Here is an 18,207-nt window from a genome sequence, read left to right as displayed (position 1 = left end):
CCCCTTCTTGTAGGCTCCTGTAACCTTGAGACTCTCCAGCCTCCTTATGCCAGGGCATGAGTGTGCAATTATCCTAATGTGAGAGCAATTTAGAGCATAGATCGGGTTGTCCAAAACATTCCTGTTGATCTGCTTTTCCAGTGACAGTCCCTAGATGCAAATAATCACAGAGTGCATTGGTTACTATTTCCATACCCTTCCATCAGTCCCTTCAAATACAACCACTTGAGGAAAGCTGAGCTGACTGAATCTCTGCTGTTTATTTACTTGCAGTGTTTAATTCCATCTGAATTGTTCTGTTTCTCACCTCAGTTTACTTTTGTAGGCAGTTTGTTCCCCCTTTCTTCAAAAGAAGCATCCAGGCAACTGTGGCCACAACATCTTGCAATTTGTCTGTTTATATGCTGGTCTTCTCCACTAGACTGTGAAATCCCCAGCAGCAGGGATCCTGTCTTATTCATCTTTGTAAACCTCAGGACGTGCCAGGCCTGGCACAGAGTAGGTCTTTCATAAATAAAGTTTTTAAAAAATGCCTGAGTTGGTACAATGATTATGTTTTTTCTTTAATCAGACTTCCCCCCTTCCCTTATCTATCCTAAATCTTTTAGGTTGAACATGTATTATTTATGTAATATGAAAGAAGATTGAAATACAAAATAAAGATGTTTCTATTTCATTCTATGAAAACATTTCCACTGTTTTTAAGAAACATTCTAGGCAAAGTGTAAATCAGTGTTGCAAGCATGTTTTGCAAATGTTTATGTTATTTTTTGAAATGCATTTCACTGTACACAAGAACATGGTCAGAGGAGATATAAGAAAGAGTCTTGGCCGGGCACAGTGGCTCACGCCTGTAATCCCAGCACTTTGGGAGGCTGAGGCGGGTGGATCACGAGGTCAGGAGATCGAGACCATCCTGGTTAACACAGTGAAACCCCATCTCTACTAAAAACACACACACAAAAATTAGCCAGGCGTGGTGGCGGGCACCTGTAGTCCCAGCTATTCGGGAGGCTGAGGCCGGAGAATGGCATGAACCTGGGAGGCGGAGCTTGCAGTAAGCCTAGATCACGCCACTGCACTCTAGCCTGGGTGACAGAGCAAGACTCAATCTCAAAAAAAAAAAAAAAAGTCTCTATTTGCCACCCAAAGGATTGCAACCTGTTGCATGGTGCCTTCTTCCTTCCGTGTTAGCTCTTCCTTCCAATATTCCCACCCCATGACTTAACAATTACCAGCTTAGCCCTAACTCTGTAGACAGAAATTATTGAATGCTAATAATTTCTGGTAAGCCATTTAAGAGACATTGAAGTCGCTAGTATATATGTGATCCCCTTTTTACTGCAATTTCCAGGGAAAGTGCTACAAAGTGATATGTGGCAATAACAAATTCAGAAGGAAGGGAATATGAAATTCAGCGAGCAGCGTGAATGATTTGCTGTTAGCATGGGGCCCAATAACACTACAAAGCTATAAACTCTGTCGATCTAGATTGCCCAGTTAGGTGGCAGAGATGCAATTTGTCTTTTCTGAAGCCGCCTGCTGCTTGCTAGCTCCATCTCCTGTCACAGCCTATTAGCTCCCCAAGAAAATTGGTGGGAAATTGCCTGCAGATTGTAGGAAATTGCATCTCCAGGCGCTGGAAAAAATGTAGGATAGCACAACACTGACCCTCCCAGAGCAGCTATTAATACAGCAAAAACTGACCTTTGACTTTCTGGGAAACGACTTTGCTATTTGCTGAATAAAGACTGTATTATATGTGGCTGAAGGAGGGTGCAAATGATTATCCTAGTGAGGCTCGCAGCCAACCTGCTTTTGAAAGCTTAAATATTAGTTAGAAGTTTTTTTTTTCCTTCTTCTCTTTTTTTTGGTTTGTTTGTTTGTTTCAGCTGGAGAGGGTTTGAGTGTTGTACTTCTGCAGGGAGAAAACAGTCCAGTTGGCTTGTTTTTGAAAGCACCTTTTTCCCCGAGTTAAAAAGAAAAACTAAATTATGTCAAGGAAATGCTCATGAATCTCTAAGGCAAAAATCCAGGAAGTCAGTCTTTTAAAGACGAGATTAAAAAACAAAGATGAGCACATTTGCGCATTGTTTTTCTTTCCCCTCTGTTGTGCGGTACATACATTTGGGGCTTCCCCCGCAATCCCCAATTGCATTTTACAATTCTACAGTTCTGTCTATTTCTACTCACTTCTGAATTATTTTCTTTATAGGCCATCCCCAGAAGTTCAGACATCAAGATAATTCAGTGTTCCACAGGGGTACATATTGTGCATATTTTAAGCATCATTAACTTTATGTTACAAAAAAATAAAGATCCTGACATGGTATTTACAGGCTTACATTTCTCCCTAGAAGGATCTGAGCTCTCATTTACAAGCAGTATTTTTGCAGAGGGAGAAGAGCAGCTTAGTTGCTCCTGAATGGGTGGGATGCCCTCAGTGCTGCTATATCCTAAATATTGTCCCCTCGGCACCAGCCTCACCCCCATCCCATTACTGGGTCATTTGCTTTCAGTACCCTTGGGAACAAATCTGAAATGAGATGGTCGGATGCAGATCATCATTTCTATAAAGCAGTAAGATATAGACCATGTTGACAAGAAGGCACCCCACTCAGGGAAAAATAGCTCCAATGAAAGCTCCAGATTTATACATGATAGAAAGCTTTGCCCATTCATTCATATGCTCATAATTTAAGATCAAAATTGCTCTCAGTTATGATATACCAGCTTCTCTTTCCTTGTGAAGTGCAATGTCCCCCCTTTTATTATTTGTACAGATTGAAAAATTGCTGAACGGGACTCTTCTCAGCTTTTCCAGAGTCCAGAGAGGTTTTCTTTCTTTCTTTGACACAAGGTCTCACTCTGTCACCCAGGCTAGAGTGCAGTCTCGAATTCCTGGGCTCAAGTGATCCTTCTGCCTCAACCTCCCGAGTAGCTGGGACTGAGGAGTGCACTGCCGCACCTGGCCAGAGGTATTCTTTCAACCTGCTGCTTTCTTACATTTCATTTTTGTTTCTAGAGAGAAAACTACTGGACACCATATTGTATCAGAGAGTGCTGAATCTAGCCTGAGAATTTCTGAGCTCTTATATGGGCTCTGATGCTCTAGCTGTGTGATCTTGGATAATTAAAAAAAAAACTTATTAGAGCCTCAGTTTCATTATCTAAAAAATAAATGTTCTCCAAGAACTCTTCCAGATATTAAATTCCATCGTAACGGGTAAGAAACTGTGGTAGGATGGAAGGCTGGGCTGGTCCTAAGTCAGGCTCCCTTACCCTGCTGCCTGCCTATTTCTTATGCTTGACTGACTGTTCTTGGGGAAAGAGTTCTGTTTGGTCAAAGAATCTACTTTGGAGTCTACAAGCACTCAACAATCAACCAGCTAATTTACCAGTCATTATATATCAAGTAAAATACTTCCTTATAACTACAGAAGAACCCTAAGGAGTTCTTAAGAAATAGCCCCTCGAAACATTGACTGTCAGAGTCAGTGGACATTGGGTGTAGAAGACCCATCACAAGGGGGCTGCTGGGGTATGGAATTTAGGTATAGAGTTGGTCTTTATAGCTCCGTGTTACACAATATGAAAAGGAATATCGAAAGAGTTCTGGTTAACCTCAAGAACATATACTAAGTGAAAAAAGCCAGACACAAAAAAACATACATTATGTGATTCCATATATATGAAATATCCAGAATAGGTAAATCCACAGAAATACAAAATAGGTCAGTGGTTGCCAGAGGCTAGGGGTGTTGGGGTTGGAGTAGCAGGGAGTGACTGCTTAGTGGTACTGTTTTCCTTTTGGAGAGGTGACAATGTTTTGGAACTAGATAAAGGTGATGATCGAACAACAGTGTGAATGTACTAAATGCCACTGAATTGTACATTTTAAAATAGTTAATTTTATGTTATGTGAATTTTACCTCAATAAAAGAAGGAGATCTAGTTAAATTGATAAATGAACAAATGTAAGGAGATATAATTACTTAACATTTAAAATGGGGACTTTAGCCTAGGCAGTGTAGCTCTTGCCACAAACCACCCCCGTGACCTTTCTTATCTGCCTCTGTTTCCACTTTAATCTTTGACCATGAGGATGATGTGAGAAATGACTGAATGTTCTGATTCTGCAGACCCTTAAATAACTCTACAGCTTCAAAGCCCAAGGCTAGGGCTGGTTTTGAGATATTTTAATTTTCAGGTGATTTATGAACACTATTTTCCTACAAGCTCCTTCAAAATCCAATTCAGGTGCTACGCCTTTTCTGAAAAGTTTCCAATCCTTCCAGCTCAAAGAGATCTCAGCCTTCTCTGAATGAATGGCATTTATCGACCCTTTTAGGGCTTTACTCACTTCCTACCTTGGATTATGGTTGTTTATTTTTCAGACAAGCCTTACCTCCCCTGCTTGAGGCCAGAATCAAATCTTTGGATCCTCCCAGACACCAGGGCAGTATGTGCTCAGTAGACATTTGTGCTTTTGCTTGTTTTCTTCTCTACCTGAAGTGTGCTTTGTAGAATTCCACAGCAGTTCTTTCCCTCCTTCTGCTTAGCTGCTGAGATATTTTTTTGTAGGGATCCACTCCTTTTGCATTCTCAGTCCCCATGACAACAGTTAAGCTAAATGCCTCCCCCATTTACATACCACCCTTCCAACTATCTCCAGGGGTGAGCTCATTTACATATTCCAAATCTGAGATTCTTTCTATCATAGATTGCAGATTTGCGCTCACTATACCTGAAGGGGCAGGTGACCTTTTGCCATGGTGTGGGAAGAGTCTGCCTGGGAATAAAGCCAACACAAAGAAAAGCAGAGCCAAGCAAAGGAGAGAAACTGGTTCCGGGAATATTGTTCGCATCCCAAGGCTCTGCCCACCTAGAGTTAAATTTGCCCTTGGATTTCTTAGTTCCATGAGCCAACCATTTCCTCTTTTTTTTTTTTTTTCCATGTCCAATATATTCTTTGAGGCTTTGGGTAATGGCAGATGTGCTCTGGGAAGCCCTTGCATCTTTTTTTTTTTTTTTTTAAATTTTTTTATCTCATTCACCTGTTTTTCATAATTCCACTTTCAACAGAGGTTTATTAGGCAATAGAATATAAATAGATACATAAAAGAATAAGACTTTTTTTTTTTTTTTTTTTTTTACCTCCAGGGAGTTATATTTAGAGAAAACCTTGTTTTCAGTCAATTTTGCTTAATTTTATCTCCTTTAATCCTTATAGTAGTCTTGTGAGACAAATATTACTACTCGGATTTTATAGATGAGGAAACTGAGAATCAGAGGCTATAAAATTATTCAAAGGAATAAGCCCACAGTGTGGTTATTTGAACTCCAACTTGGACAACTACTTCCTTTGCTCTTCCAGTGCAGTCTGCCTCGCACTATGATTTATGTATGTTTTGTCTTCTTTACTAGTCTAGGTTCCTTCAGTGCAGGGACTGTGGCTTACTTATTTTTCAATCAGCCACAACTCTTGGCATAGTCTTTTAATGATGATAGGGTTTAGTGAGTATTTTGGGGATAACTTGATAGATAATATAAGTGAACCACAGCTGAATGAATAATTTGTGTCCTCTGAAGTCTGGAGAAGTATCCATATCACAATATTCATGGAAGCTAGAAATGCCAAAATGCTACTCCTGAAGCTCACCCTATTGGATACCTTAATAGCAGTCTATTTCCTCAAAGGCATCACCTCCATCATGGGAGCAGGTGTGGAGACATCAAGACTCAGGATCAGAGGATGGTTTATCATGGAATGAATGACGGTTAAATTTTAGGGCCACCCATTTGCAAAGTCATATGTTTCTGTAAAATTTGCAAAAGTATGACGTATTGTTTAAGATCGCAGTGAAAACATATTGTTTAAGATCACAGTCTCTTTCCATTCCAATTTCCCTTTTACTGCTCCTTCTCTCATATAGGATGGCATTGGAATGGCCATAAGTGTTGGGAATCCAAGTAAGAGGAAGTTGAATTGGGAATGCAGGTAGTTTGAGGTTAACAGGATGTGTTTATGTGGTTCCCAGTCACTTTCTGGAAGTATGTAGTGAATGTTTATTTAGAATGATAATTAGGCTAGGTATCCTCATATGGGAATGGTTTCTAGAAACACTCCTGTTGCCTGTCATGTTAATTGACCCAGTATTGTGCCATGAAGACATGGGGAAGAATTTTCTTGCACTATGAACGTGTCTTTTAGAGCCCAACATTGTAAGTGAGTAAGTGATGGAGGGAAACACACAGAGTCAGTAGCAAACATGGAAAATTTGTCCAATTGTCAGCTCTAAGTAGAAAATTTGGTTCCCATTGAAGCCTAGTAAATGGAAGGTCTTTCTTCTCAGGAATACAACCTGATAGTACAACATGTACAATTATAAAAACACCATCTTTTTTTTTCTTTTTAAATGAGAATTGAGGAAAATACAAGATTGGTGTAGGGCCTTGCAAGGGACCCATGGGAGTGAGAGATCCTGAAGCTCAAGTTTGATGGTAAATCCACTTCTGGAAACACTTTTTCAAAATTGTTGTTCTGTGAAGCAGTTGTCAAAAATGCAGACCAAAAAATGTAGAAAAAATAATATAGAGGGGTATTAGACAGTCACAAATGTTAAGTGTTTTTGCATTTTGTAACATTTGTGATATTTAAAAAATTTAGAATGTGACTTTTTTCATTCTAAAGACATAGTTATTAAGTAATCCTCTTACTAAAGAGTACTCACCTTTCCCTTACAAAAGTGTAAATACTTCAGACCTCACAAAATCTAGATTTGCTCCTGCTGGGAATAACTATCAAATGACTTTTGTTAGGTCATCTCCCTAAACACCCATGAAATTTAGCTCACAGTGTTTCCTCCTGGAGAAGAATTCACTTTTGGTTTTCCTTAGGGACATGGACAGGCATGTTGTGATCTCTGAGTTTGCAAATTCCAAAGTGATAAGATGCCTCTTGCTTTCCAATTGTGTGGCAGTTTCTTTGGTTCTGTGTAATAACTTCAACTTCAGGATCTGTTAGGGCATCACTTTTTGCCAATGAGAAGCACACAAGGCAAGGCTTTTTGGCTTACCATAAAATATTAAAATTGTATATTGCTGTGGAGTACTATTAACTACAATTTATGCACAGATAGGCCAAGACCCAGGGGGGATTTACCCAAGTTCATGGGATAATGAGTATCAGAGCTGCAATTACAGTTTTCTGACTCCCCAACTGTACATGCAATTTGCAGGTTTACAGTCCTGCACAAAAAAACCGCCAGAGAACACAGATGGGCTTCTAACCCCTGCTAATGAGAGCATCACTCTTCATTGCTGGGATAATTAAGCAAATATTTAGTGGTCAAAAACCCACCCAGACTTTAAATAAAATCAATCAAATCCCAAACCCCTGGGAGTTGTTAGATTTGGAATTAAAAAAAAAAATCTAAACTGTATGTTTGTGCGTGTGTGTGTTGTGTATAGTTCTTACTTTTATGATTTAAAGCAGAGAAGAGTTAATCCAATAGCATTATGCCTATTGAAAAGCCACATTCCTCAGAAAGGCCGTGCTTCTGACACTCGAAAGGCTCAAGGTCAAGACAGCATTTTCTCTTTGTTGATTGCTCTTTTTTTTTCCCCACTGAATTTTCCTTCTTCCTTATGGAATTAGACCCTTTAAGTAAATTGCAAACAGTTCCCCCTGTGTGAAGCATTGTCTAGCCTACCAAACTGCCTGAAACAATCGTTGACATTTCTTGTGTAAATAACAGCAGTGGATTCAGTGCTTCCAAGAATGGGAGTTGAAAAAATAATGAACTATGTTTTTTTCAAGACAAAACACACTGTGCTCTCCAGAAATTAGAAGGGTCGAAGGAATGAAAGAACAGATTAATACATAATTCCTGTGTCATTTTTATTACAACCCATTCCTTCCACCCACCACTACTAATTCTCTTTACTCAGCTATATTTTTGCTTATTTCCATAGAATGTATCAACTCTGAACAAATTGTAGACTTGATTTATTTATTGCGATTATAGTTTATAAACTGTCTCTGCTTGCTAGAATAGAAGATCTAACGGGACAAGAATGTTTATCTGGATATATTCCAAGCATCTAAAATAGCATGCGGGACATAATAGATCAATAAATAGTTTTTGAAAGACTGCATACTGTGTGTCAGCTCATGGAGAGCAAAAAGTAAATATGATATTTCTCTGAGAAGCCAAATTACTGTCTCCATGGATTGAAATTCTAGAATTTTGGCATTAAATTTCATGTCATTCCTTCTTATCATTGGTATCAAGACCTTGATTTGTTTGAGGTAACAATGTGTCTACTAAAAACAGCCCATTTCCCAGCCTTCCCTGCAGCTTTTCTCTCATTCTGGCCAGTGAGGCATAAGTTGAATTCTATAGGGATATCTAGGAAAATTTTGCTTTCCTGATATTGGCACACCGTTTTCCTCTTTGTCACTTTTTTCTTCTTCCTGCCTGGAATGTGGACGTGATGCCCAGAGGAATAGCTACTATCATGAGACCCCGAGGATGATAGCAAAATGCTAAAGAAGGCAGACAAAAAAGATAGAAATAGAATAAAATGGCTTAGGACGAGCGCGGTGGCTCATGCCTGTAATCCCAGGCTGAGGCGGGCGGATCACCTGAGGTTGGGAGTTCGAGACCAGCCTGATCAACATGGAGAAACCCATCTCTACTAAAAATACAAAATTAGCTGGGCATGTTGGTGCATGCCTGTAATCCCAGCTACTCAGGAGGCTGAGGCAGGAGAATTGCTTGAACCCGGGAGGCGGAGATTGTGGTGAGCCGAGATCATGCCATTGCACTCTAGCCTGGGCAACAAGAGCGAAACTCCATCTTAAAAAAAAATAATAATAAATAATAATAATAATAAGATGGCCTACTCTTGGACTTGTTACATGAGAACAATAAAACCCTATTTGGTTAATGCCTTTTTATATGGATCTATAAATTGAATGGAAAACAATCCTCAAAAATATACCCGTATCAAGTCATGACTTAGTGAAATATCTTTAATATTTAATATTTTTCATAATCCCAATCCTTCAGAAAGTTAAGCCCATTGGATAAATTCTACATTTTGGTGCCTTACTATCACAGATCCAGGGAGTCTCAAAAATAGAGGAAAAAGAAAGATGACTGGAGTGCAGAGAATTGCTGCAGGATCTGCTCCAAAGAATAAACTTAAATAAATCTCGATTCAGTTAAAATGTACATAAAAATATATTGATCATATCTACCCTTCAAAAAGCAGCCCATTTCTAGCAGAGCCTTTCTTGTTTGCTTTCTTTCGTCTTGCAGTACTATATTATGATAGATTTATTGCTGTCCATGGCCAGGTGTGGTGGCTCATGCCTGTAATCCCAGCACTTTGGGAGGCTGAGGCGGGTGGATCACGAGGTCAGGAGATCGAGACCATCCTGGCTAACACGGTCAAACCCTGTCTCTACTAAAAATACAAAAAATCAGCCGGGCATAGTGGCAGGTGCCTGTAGTCCCAGCTACTTGGGAGGCTGAGGCAGGAGAATGGCATGAACCCGGGAGACGGAGCCTGCAGTGAGCCGAGATCTTGCCACCGTACTCCAGCCTGGGCGACAGAGCAAGACTCTGTCTCAATAAATAAATAAATAAATAAATAAATAAATAAATAAATAAAGATTTATTGCTGTCCATTTTCATGGACTAAGTATAGATCTGAAATCTGAAGTTTCAGATGATAGGGCTGAATCATTCAGCAATCTTTTGTGCTCATATAGTGGGTTGTTGTGACTCACATTCAGGTGTATGTCTATAGGTATATGTGCAAGTGTGAAAGAATCATGTGAATGTCTGAGAGGCTTCAACAGGAGGTTCCCTCTTTGCACCCCAAATCAGCCAGTGATTTAGTCTACTCTTGTCTTAGCCAGGACAATCATTCCCGCCAGTCATTGTCATTTTGATAATTGCCCAACAGCAAGTTTTAACTTTTTTTTTTTTGTAGATTAGCTGAAGCACTACACAAAAATAAAATACCTTCCTTATTTCTGAGAAATTACATAGGCCCTTCTTCTGGACTTTCAGATTTGGTGCTCTGATTTTTTTTTTATACTGTACAGCTAATCCTATAAAGAGAAACTTACAATTGCCTTCCACCAAGAAATTTAGAGCATTAGCTATCTGTATGTGTTTTTATTTTTTGAATGAATTAAATAATTTTAAATTTAATTTTATTATAATAATAATTATGATTTTCTTAGATATGGGGTCTCACTATGTTGCCCAGGCTGGTTTCAAGCTCCTGGGCTCAGTGATTCCTCACCCCAACCTCCTGAGTAGCTGGGACTATAGGCCTACGCCACTTTGCCCAGCTTGTGTGTCTGTTTTTAAAAGATGTTATCTGATTGTAGAAAATATCCCTTTTAAAAAGTTTAAAAAGTTTAACTTTGCAATTTCCTATGCTTTGGTCAGACACCTAAAAAAACAAAAAAGAACAAAAAACAGCATTCCATTAAAAGGAAACCATTCAGTTACTTCTCTGTTTTTCTAGCTTTGCAGGGGGGTTTTACCATTACACTCTTTTGAGGAAACTTGTGTTATGAGGAGCAAAATGAAGGAAATAGAGAGGAAATAGAGAAGAAATAGTAAGGCTGCTTCAGTTCTGATCAGCTTTGTCTACCCTAGAGACTGCAAGTTCCCCTAGACATAGAGCTTTAAATTTAACTTAATTGCACTTTATGTAATTTCTTGCTCTTGAATTCTTCTTTCCTTTTTCCTATTATTTAACAAATTGATTCTCAATTTCAAATATATATATTTTTATACTTTTTTTTTTTTGACAGAGTCTTGCTCTGTCGCCCAGGCTAGAGTGCAGTGGCGCAACTTCGGCTCACTGCAACTTCTGCCTCCCGGGTTCCAACAATTCTCCTGCCTTATGCTCCCAAGTAGCTGGGATTACAGGTGCGCGCCAACACGCCCGGGTAATTTTTTTACTTTTAGTAGAGATGGGGTTTCACATGTTGGCCAAACTGTCTCGAACTCCTGGCTTCATGATCCACTCGCCTCGGCCTCCCAAAGTGCTGGGATTACAGGCGTGAGCCACCGCGCCTGGCCTATTTTTATACTTTTTAAATGAAAAGTTGAAACGAGGCTGGGTGCCGTGGCTCACGCCTGTAATCCCAGCACTTTGGGAGGCTGAGGCCGGTGGATCACGAGGTCAGGAGATTGAGACCATCCTGGCTAACATGGGGAAACCCCGTCTCTACTAAAAATACAAAAAATTAGCCGGGCATTGTGGCACACGCCTGTAGTCCCAGCTACTCGGGAGGCTGAGGCAGGAGAGTGGCGTGAACCTGGGAGGCGGAGCTTGTAGTGAGCCGAGATCACGCCACTGCACTCCAGCCTGGGCAACAGAGACTCTGTCTCAAAAAAAAAAAAAAAAGAAAAAAGAAAAGAAAAGAAAAGAAAAGTTGGAACAAAACAAAACTGATTTATTCCACAATAAATCTCATAAAAACAAACAAAAAGATGTCCAAGGAGAAAGTATTGCCTTAATTCTCTCTGTGAGTTGTCTCAGGATTTGAAGATCAAGGCGGAGCTTACTCCCACTCCCCACCCTCAATATTCATTCTTCAGTTTCTCTTCATAAATAGAACCTTGGAACTTATAATAAAGACTACATTTTCCAGCATCCTTCATAGCTAAGCATGGTCATATGACTAAGTTCTGGCCAGAAGTGGTGTGTACAACTTCATAGCATGTGGATGTGACGGCTGGACCACTTAAAGAAAACATTGTTTTTTAGTATGTATTTTTTTTTTTTGGAGTCATGCAGACAACGAAAATTCTGACATCAAACTCACACAAATAAGGCTTGTATTTAGAAATCCTTAATGGGACAGTATAATTTTTTTTCATTTTTTTACTTCACTCAAATCCAAAGCCAACGTCAACAGAAGCATAAATGCCAAACATTACCCTCTGCAGTGTGTGGAATAATTTTCCCCTACACTCTGAGAATGTATATATTTGGAGGAACCAGTTTTATGCCAAAGCTCTTTAATCCGACCTGTTTCTTTGCTAGAGCCCCAACTTGTACTGGATGTAGCCCAGTAAAATATGAGCTACAGGCCACTTGAGGGTTCTTCAATGCCTTCTCTACTGCTTGCTTATCTTTCTAGATTCACACTTTTCATCTCTGGCCTCCTATCCATCCATATATTTTCCTGCCAGCCAAGCCACGCATTCAAATGACATTTTAAATATTTTATACAGCATTTTAGTTATGCCCGGAGGGATTAGTCTGCCATGTTGCTGGAAATAGAATTCTAAATCCTGTTTTGTCTCATCTTCAAAAAATAGTGCTTACTTGATCACTTTATATTCATCAACATTACTGCCTTTATTATCCCACCATTCTTCATGTTAGACATAGAGCTATGGGGTGTCTTTTATTTATTTTTCTTTCCTTTCTTTCTTTTTGAAAAACCTCTCCTCTTCGTTTTCTTCCCTCCTCTCGCATTCCTCCCCCTTTTTTCTCTCCTGCTCTCTCTATCTCACTTTCTTTCTTTTGGGGAAATCTAGGGCCACAGAGCCATGTCACCAGTGGGCTTTTATTTATTTATTTATTTATTTTTGAGATAGCCTTGCTCTGTCACTCAGGCGAGAGTGCAGTGGCACGATTTTGGCTCACTGCAGCCTCTGCCTCCCGGGTTCCAGCGATTCTCCTGCCTCAGCCTCCCAGGTAGCTGGGATTACAGGCACCCACCACCATGCCCAGCTAATTTTTGTATTTTTAGTAGAGACAGGGTTTCACCATGTTGGCCAGGCTGGTCTCAAACTCCCGACCTCAGGTGATCTGCCTGCCTTGGCCTCCCAAAGTGCTGGGATTACAGGTGTGAACCACTGCACCTCGCCGAGTTTTAAGGAAAAAGTAGAAGAATCACTGTTCACTTCTCTAGTCAAGAATATATTGTGAATTCTCAGTCATTTGTATTATAAGGTTTCTTAGTCAGTTTGGGCTTCTATAAAAAAGTACCACAGATTGGGTGGCTTATAAACAACAGGAACTTATTTCTTACAGTTCTGGAGGATGGAAGTCCAAGATCAGGATATGAGCATAGACGGTTCTGATGAGGGCTGTCTTCTCAGTTGCAGACTGCCATCTTCTCCTTGTATCTTCAAATGGTGGAAGAAGGGTGTGAGAGCTCGCTTGAGTCCCTTTCATGTGTGTACTAATCCCATTCATGAGGTTTCACTCTCATGACTTAATTACCTCTCAATGTCCCCACCTTCTGATACCACTACATTAGGGGTTAGGATTTCAACATATGATTTTTTTTTTTTTTTAGACAGAGTCTCATCTCTGTCACCCAGGCTGGAATGCAGTGGTTCGATCTTGGATCTCTGCAACGTCCTCCCAGGTTCAAGAGATTCTCCTGTCTCAGCCTTCTGAGTAGCTGGGATTACAAGCATGTGCCACCAAGCCTGGCTAATTTTTGTATTTTTAGTAGAGACAGGGTTTCACCATGTTGGCCAGGCTGGTCTCAAACTCCTGACCTCAGGTGATCCACCTGCCTTGGCCTCCCAAAGTGCTGGGATTACTGGCATGAGCCATCGTGCCCCACCTCTCAACATATAAATTTTAAGAGGACCCATTCATTCCATTGCGTAAAACATACTGTCTGATAATGTTTTATAGATTAAAAGATCAGATTTATTTAATACACATCCATCAAGCACTTGCTATAAACAGTGACAGGGGATCCAAGATAAATATAGCATGGTCCCTGCCCCTAAAGTCCTTACAATTCAGAGAAGCTTACACACTAGATCAGTCACTGAGCATACACCTGTACAACGCGGGTCTCTCACTCGGCTTCAGAATAGCACCCAGTGATTGGAGAAGGAAGAACAGACAGAACACCTGTTGATGAAAGAGATGGCCTTCTCATTCATATGACATTGTGGGCTTGCACCAGACTTAAAATATCATGACTGGTGTCCTGCACTTTGTTTCATTCATTCATAGAGCACATGTTAATTGAGTGCCAACTGTGTGTCAGGCACTGTGGGAGGCACTGGGGCTCCACAGATGAGTAAGATCGTGCCTTAAAATAGCTGGTTGTGTGGGGTGGCCGTGCAGTGTGTTAGTGCCATGGCAAGCGGAAGCACAAGGTGCTACTTGAACAGGGGGGCAGGGCAGATGTAGAAGGTGTCTAGAACCCCACATGGGTGGGGCGCGGTGGCTCACTCCTGCAATCCCAGCACTTTGGGAGGCTGAGGCGGGTGGATCACGAGGTCAGGAGATTGAGACCATCCTGGCTGGCACAGTGAAACCCCGTCTTTACTAAAAATACAAAAAATTTGCCGGGCGTTGTGGCTGGCGCCTGTAGTCCCAGCTACTCGGGAGGCTGAGGCAGGAGAATGGCGTGAACTCAGGAGGCGGAGCTTGCAGTGAGCCGAGATCACGCCACTGCACTCCAGCCTGGGTGACAGAGCGAGACTCCGTCTCAAAAAAAAAAAAAAAAAAGACCCCACATGAGCTAATCTTGTAGCTCAAGAATGTAGTGACTGAGGTAGTCAGGTCCCTGGAATTGGAGTTTTGTCTGGGAAACAAACACCATATAATTATTGTTTATATTATGTGTGTGAGACTGTTTTTGGCCTTAAAGAAATCACAAACACATTTCTTGTGGGAGTATAGAGGAATCTTCTGCTTTTGAATGCGTGGATAAACTGATCAGGAAGCTCCAAATTCAAAAAACAAACCCACCGTAAGTCAGAATGTAGATGTCAGCCTCAGAGATCTGATGTGGTTTCTTTTCTATCACAGCTTGGTGACCTCAAATAGCCCTTTGCAAAAGAGCTGGCACAGGCCATTACGAAAAGCGTTATATTGCACTTTAGTATTTGAACACATCCTAATTGGGATAGGTGAAATAATGACCTAGAGATAGGACTGTTTCCACAGGCTCATTTTCCAATTACCACAACGTACAGTGGAAATAATCGCTTTGTTAAGATCCATTCTATTAGGATCATGCTTTACATTGGTGTCCCAAGATATATAAATTTTTATTAGTACAAAAGTGCAAAGGGAGAAAACAGACAATTCATAGAACTGCAGGATAATGGACGTTTCTCAGTGTATACTGTCTCTATTCTTGGTAGATCAGTTGGCTAGAGTAGGGCCTAGCAGATGACATACTGAATGTATTCTTGGTTGTAGATCACAGCTGAACAAACTGCTCTGGAGTGTGAAGGGTCAGCGCAGTGTAAACAGAACTCAGCAGTGACCTACGGAGTCGTCTCAAGACATAATAAATACAGTCGTCATGTTCCCTCCCACCTTCTGCTGATTCAGGTACTCTCCAGCACCATGGGGCTCGTCTCTGGAGCAATATTTCAAACCCAGCAGACCATTGTATTTGGAGTAGATTTTCTAACTATGCTTTTAATTTTGGCAAAATAGCATTTAGCTCTTTCTGAAAGTGTCATCATACACATGGAGCTTCATTGAGAAAGAATAAAACACTTTTAGAACACTTCATTAGCTTTGGTTACCATTAGTTTTGCTATTCTGGAAGAATTTCTCTTAGATTTAGGGGATAAAAATAGAATTATTTCTTTCAGTTCAGAATAGAATTTGTGGCAGAATCATTAACTTTCCTCTCCTTGAAATCCTCCAATGACAATTTAGTCCTCCTGTCTTCCTTCATTGAGGGGTGTCTAGGCTAGTAATACCTCCTGCCAAAGTAGCATTGAGCCCACATCCACCCTGTTTCCTTCCCTGGACAGCCACAAGTCAATCAGGAGAGCCTGTGCCAGTTTCTGCCCTTCTTGGATAAAAAGGCTCTCTGATTAGGCTCTGCTATCAGCTAGCTTATACTCGCTTATGGAGGTATTTGAAGACAAAGCTGCTCACCTGGACCTGAGGCAATTGGAGGTGGTGAGAGGGTAACATACTCCTTATGTTCCCTGTGCACCCCAGGGCAGAGGAGAAAGAGATTTAGGAAGCTGCGTGAATAGATCTAGGAATGCTTTCCAACCTTCATCATGTGCAAAATTCACACAGATTTGCTTATCCAATGGGGTAGTCTTACATGAAGACAAAAGCTGCTCATAGAATGGTACTCTCTGACACTGCACTGTTAGATACAGTGTAACTTCCCTTCACCCCAAACCAAGCCAAACAGACAGCTCAGTCCATAACCTACAGTAATTTAATCCAGATGGTCATATTTTCCTTACATTGCAAACCATTTCCAGTGAATTCACTTTTTTTTTTCTTTCCTATTTTTATAAAGTTTTGGCTTGCTAAGTACTAGCTATCCAAGAAGAGGAAAGATCAGATGCTTAAGATTAAGCATTGAAAGTCAATGATGTTTGATCATATGCTCTCACTCATAAGGGGAAGCTAAGCTATGAGGATGCAAAGGCATAAGAATGAAACAATGGACTTTGGGGACTAGGGGGAAAGGGTGGGAGGGGGGTGAGGGATAAAAGACTACAAATTGGGTACAGTGTATGCTGCTTAGGTGATGGGTGCACCAAAATCTCAGAAATCAACTCTTATTATTATTGGTTAACTTATTCATGTAACTAAACATCACCTGTTCCCCCAAAAACCTATGGAAAAAAAAAAAGTCAATGATGTTTGCTTAAGATACAATGGAATAAAATGAGCTGCAGACCCACAGGTCCAAAAGTTAAAACTTGACTGAGACTTATGCTATTAGATAGTTAGTTTCATTTGGAAGTCAAGTGATCGTGAAGGATAAAGCTAATAATGGTGACATTGAGGAGAAGATGGAGATGTTACGGTAAAGAAGTGGCCCATACCCAGCTGTTGCGTGGCATCATTTAAAATCTCAACAGAATTTTCCAGTGAAATAAAACAACAACAAGAAATTGATACAGAGGGCTAGAATATGTTGATCATTAACTTCTTCAACTTGGAGACTGTGACAAGTCAGGGTAGGAAATTTCAAGAGAAAAAACAAAATTAAAAGTTAAAAAGAACAACCCAAAGAGATCTGATTTAGAGGATTATGTGCATCCATTTATGTCTTAGCCACTCTTCATCTTGCACTAGATGCATTTAAAAGTGAAAAACAAGGTCTCATATGACTGGCTAAAAATAATTTCAAGACCTTTCATCAGTCATTTTTACCCAACACCTACTTGATTTACAAACTCATCGCTTTGCTTAGCAAATAAAGATGTTCTTAGCTTACTTTGAATACTGTTTCTTCTTTGGCCTTTATGTCTACCCCATATATATGAAACTTTCCATGCTCATCTCTCTTTGCTTCTTCGCAGCACTGTGTAAATCTAGCACTTGCCTAAAATTATTCCCCACTTAGAAGATTCAATTTACTCTTCAATACAAAAGGAAACATATCTCTCCTGGACAGCTACACAACATTCTGTACACGTCCACATGGTCTTTGTTGGCATAAGTACTTTGCAAGGGCAAAAACCATGTCTTTTGTAAGTTTGTGTGGTTTCTGCTCCTGTGTCATGACCCATACGGACGCTCAATAAATGTTGAATCAAAGTGAATTGCTTTCCAGTGCATTTATTGGCACACGTACTCTGGTAGGTCAAGAGCCATCTCGTTTTGCAGTGCTCAGTGGTTTTCTGTTTGAATGCATTCCTGACCAGGCCAGAGTTGTTGGATGGCTCTAAAAATTGTTCACAGCTTGCTAAACAAGGAAGCTGCATGGTTGCATTATTGTATTGTGGCCATGTCCCAGGTTTACAAATCAAGAAAATCCCTCTTATGTTGTACAAATGGTTGTTCTTTCTCTTTTGCTCTCTTTTCCTTTTTCCTTCCTTCCTTGCTCCCTTCCTTTCTTTCCTTTCCTTCTTCCTTCCCCTCTTCCTCCTCTATCCCCTCTTTCATTTCTTTCTAACAAAGCTCTGATGTGAAGCTCAAACACTTATAACAAGATCAACAGCAGTGAAGGGCTGTCTTTTTCAGCCCAACGAAGATAACAAATGCAACTCCAGAAGCCTGGCCTCATATCCCAATTGAGGAAGGTGTCAACAAGATAAGTTGAATCAAGGTTGGCCCTGTTCTCTGCCTGGGGATGGCACTGGCCCTACCAGCAGGGACACCGCATTTCCAGCTTCAGGCTTTCAATTCTCTCTATAGCTTAATGGCTCACAGACCTTTTCTGAGACAGCTGGATAACAA

The sequence above is a fragment of the Pongo pygmaeus genome, chromosome 13 (assembly GCF_028885625.2).
Source record: "Pongo pygmaeus isolate AG05252 chromosome 13, NHGRI_mPonPyg2-v2.0_pri, whole genome shotgun sequence".
In the NCBI taxonomy this organism is placed as follows: Eukaryota; Metazoa; Chordata; class Mammalia; order Primates; family Hominidae; genus Pongo; species Pongo pygmaeus.
This window is presented reverse-complemented; position numbering follows the sequence as displayed.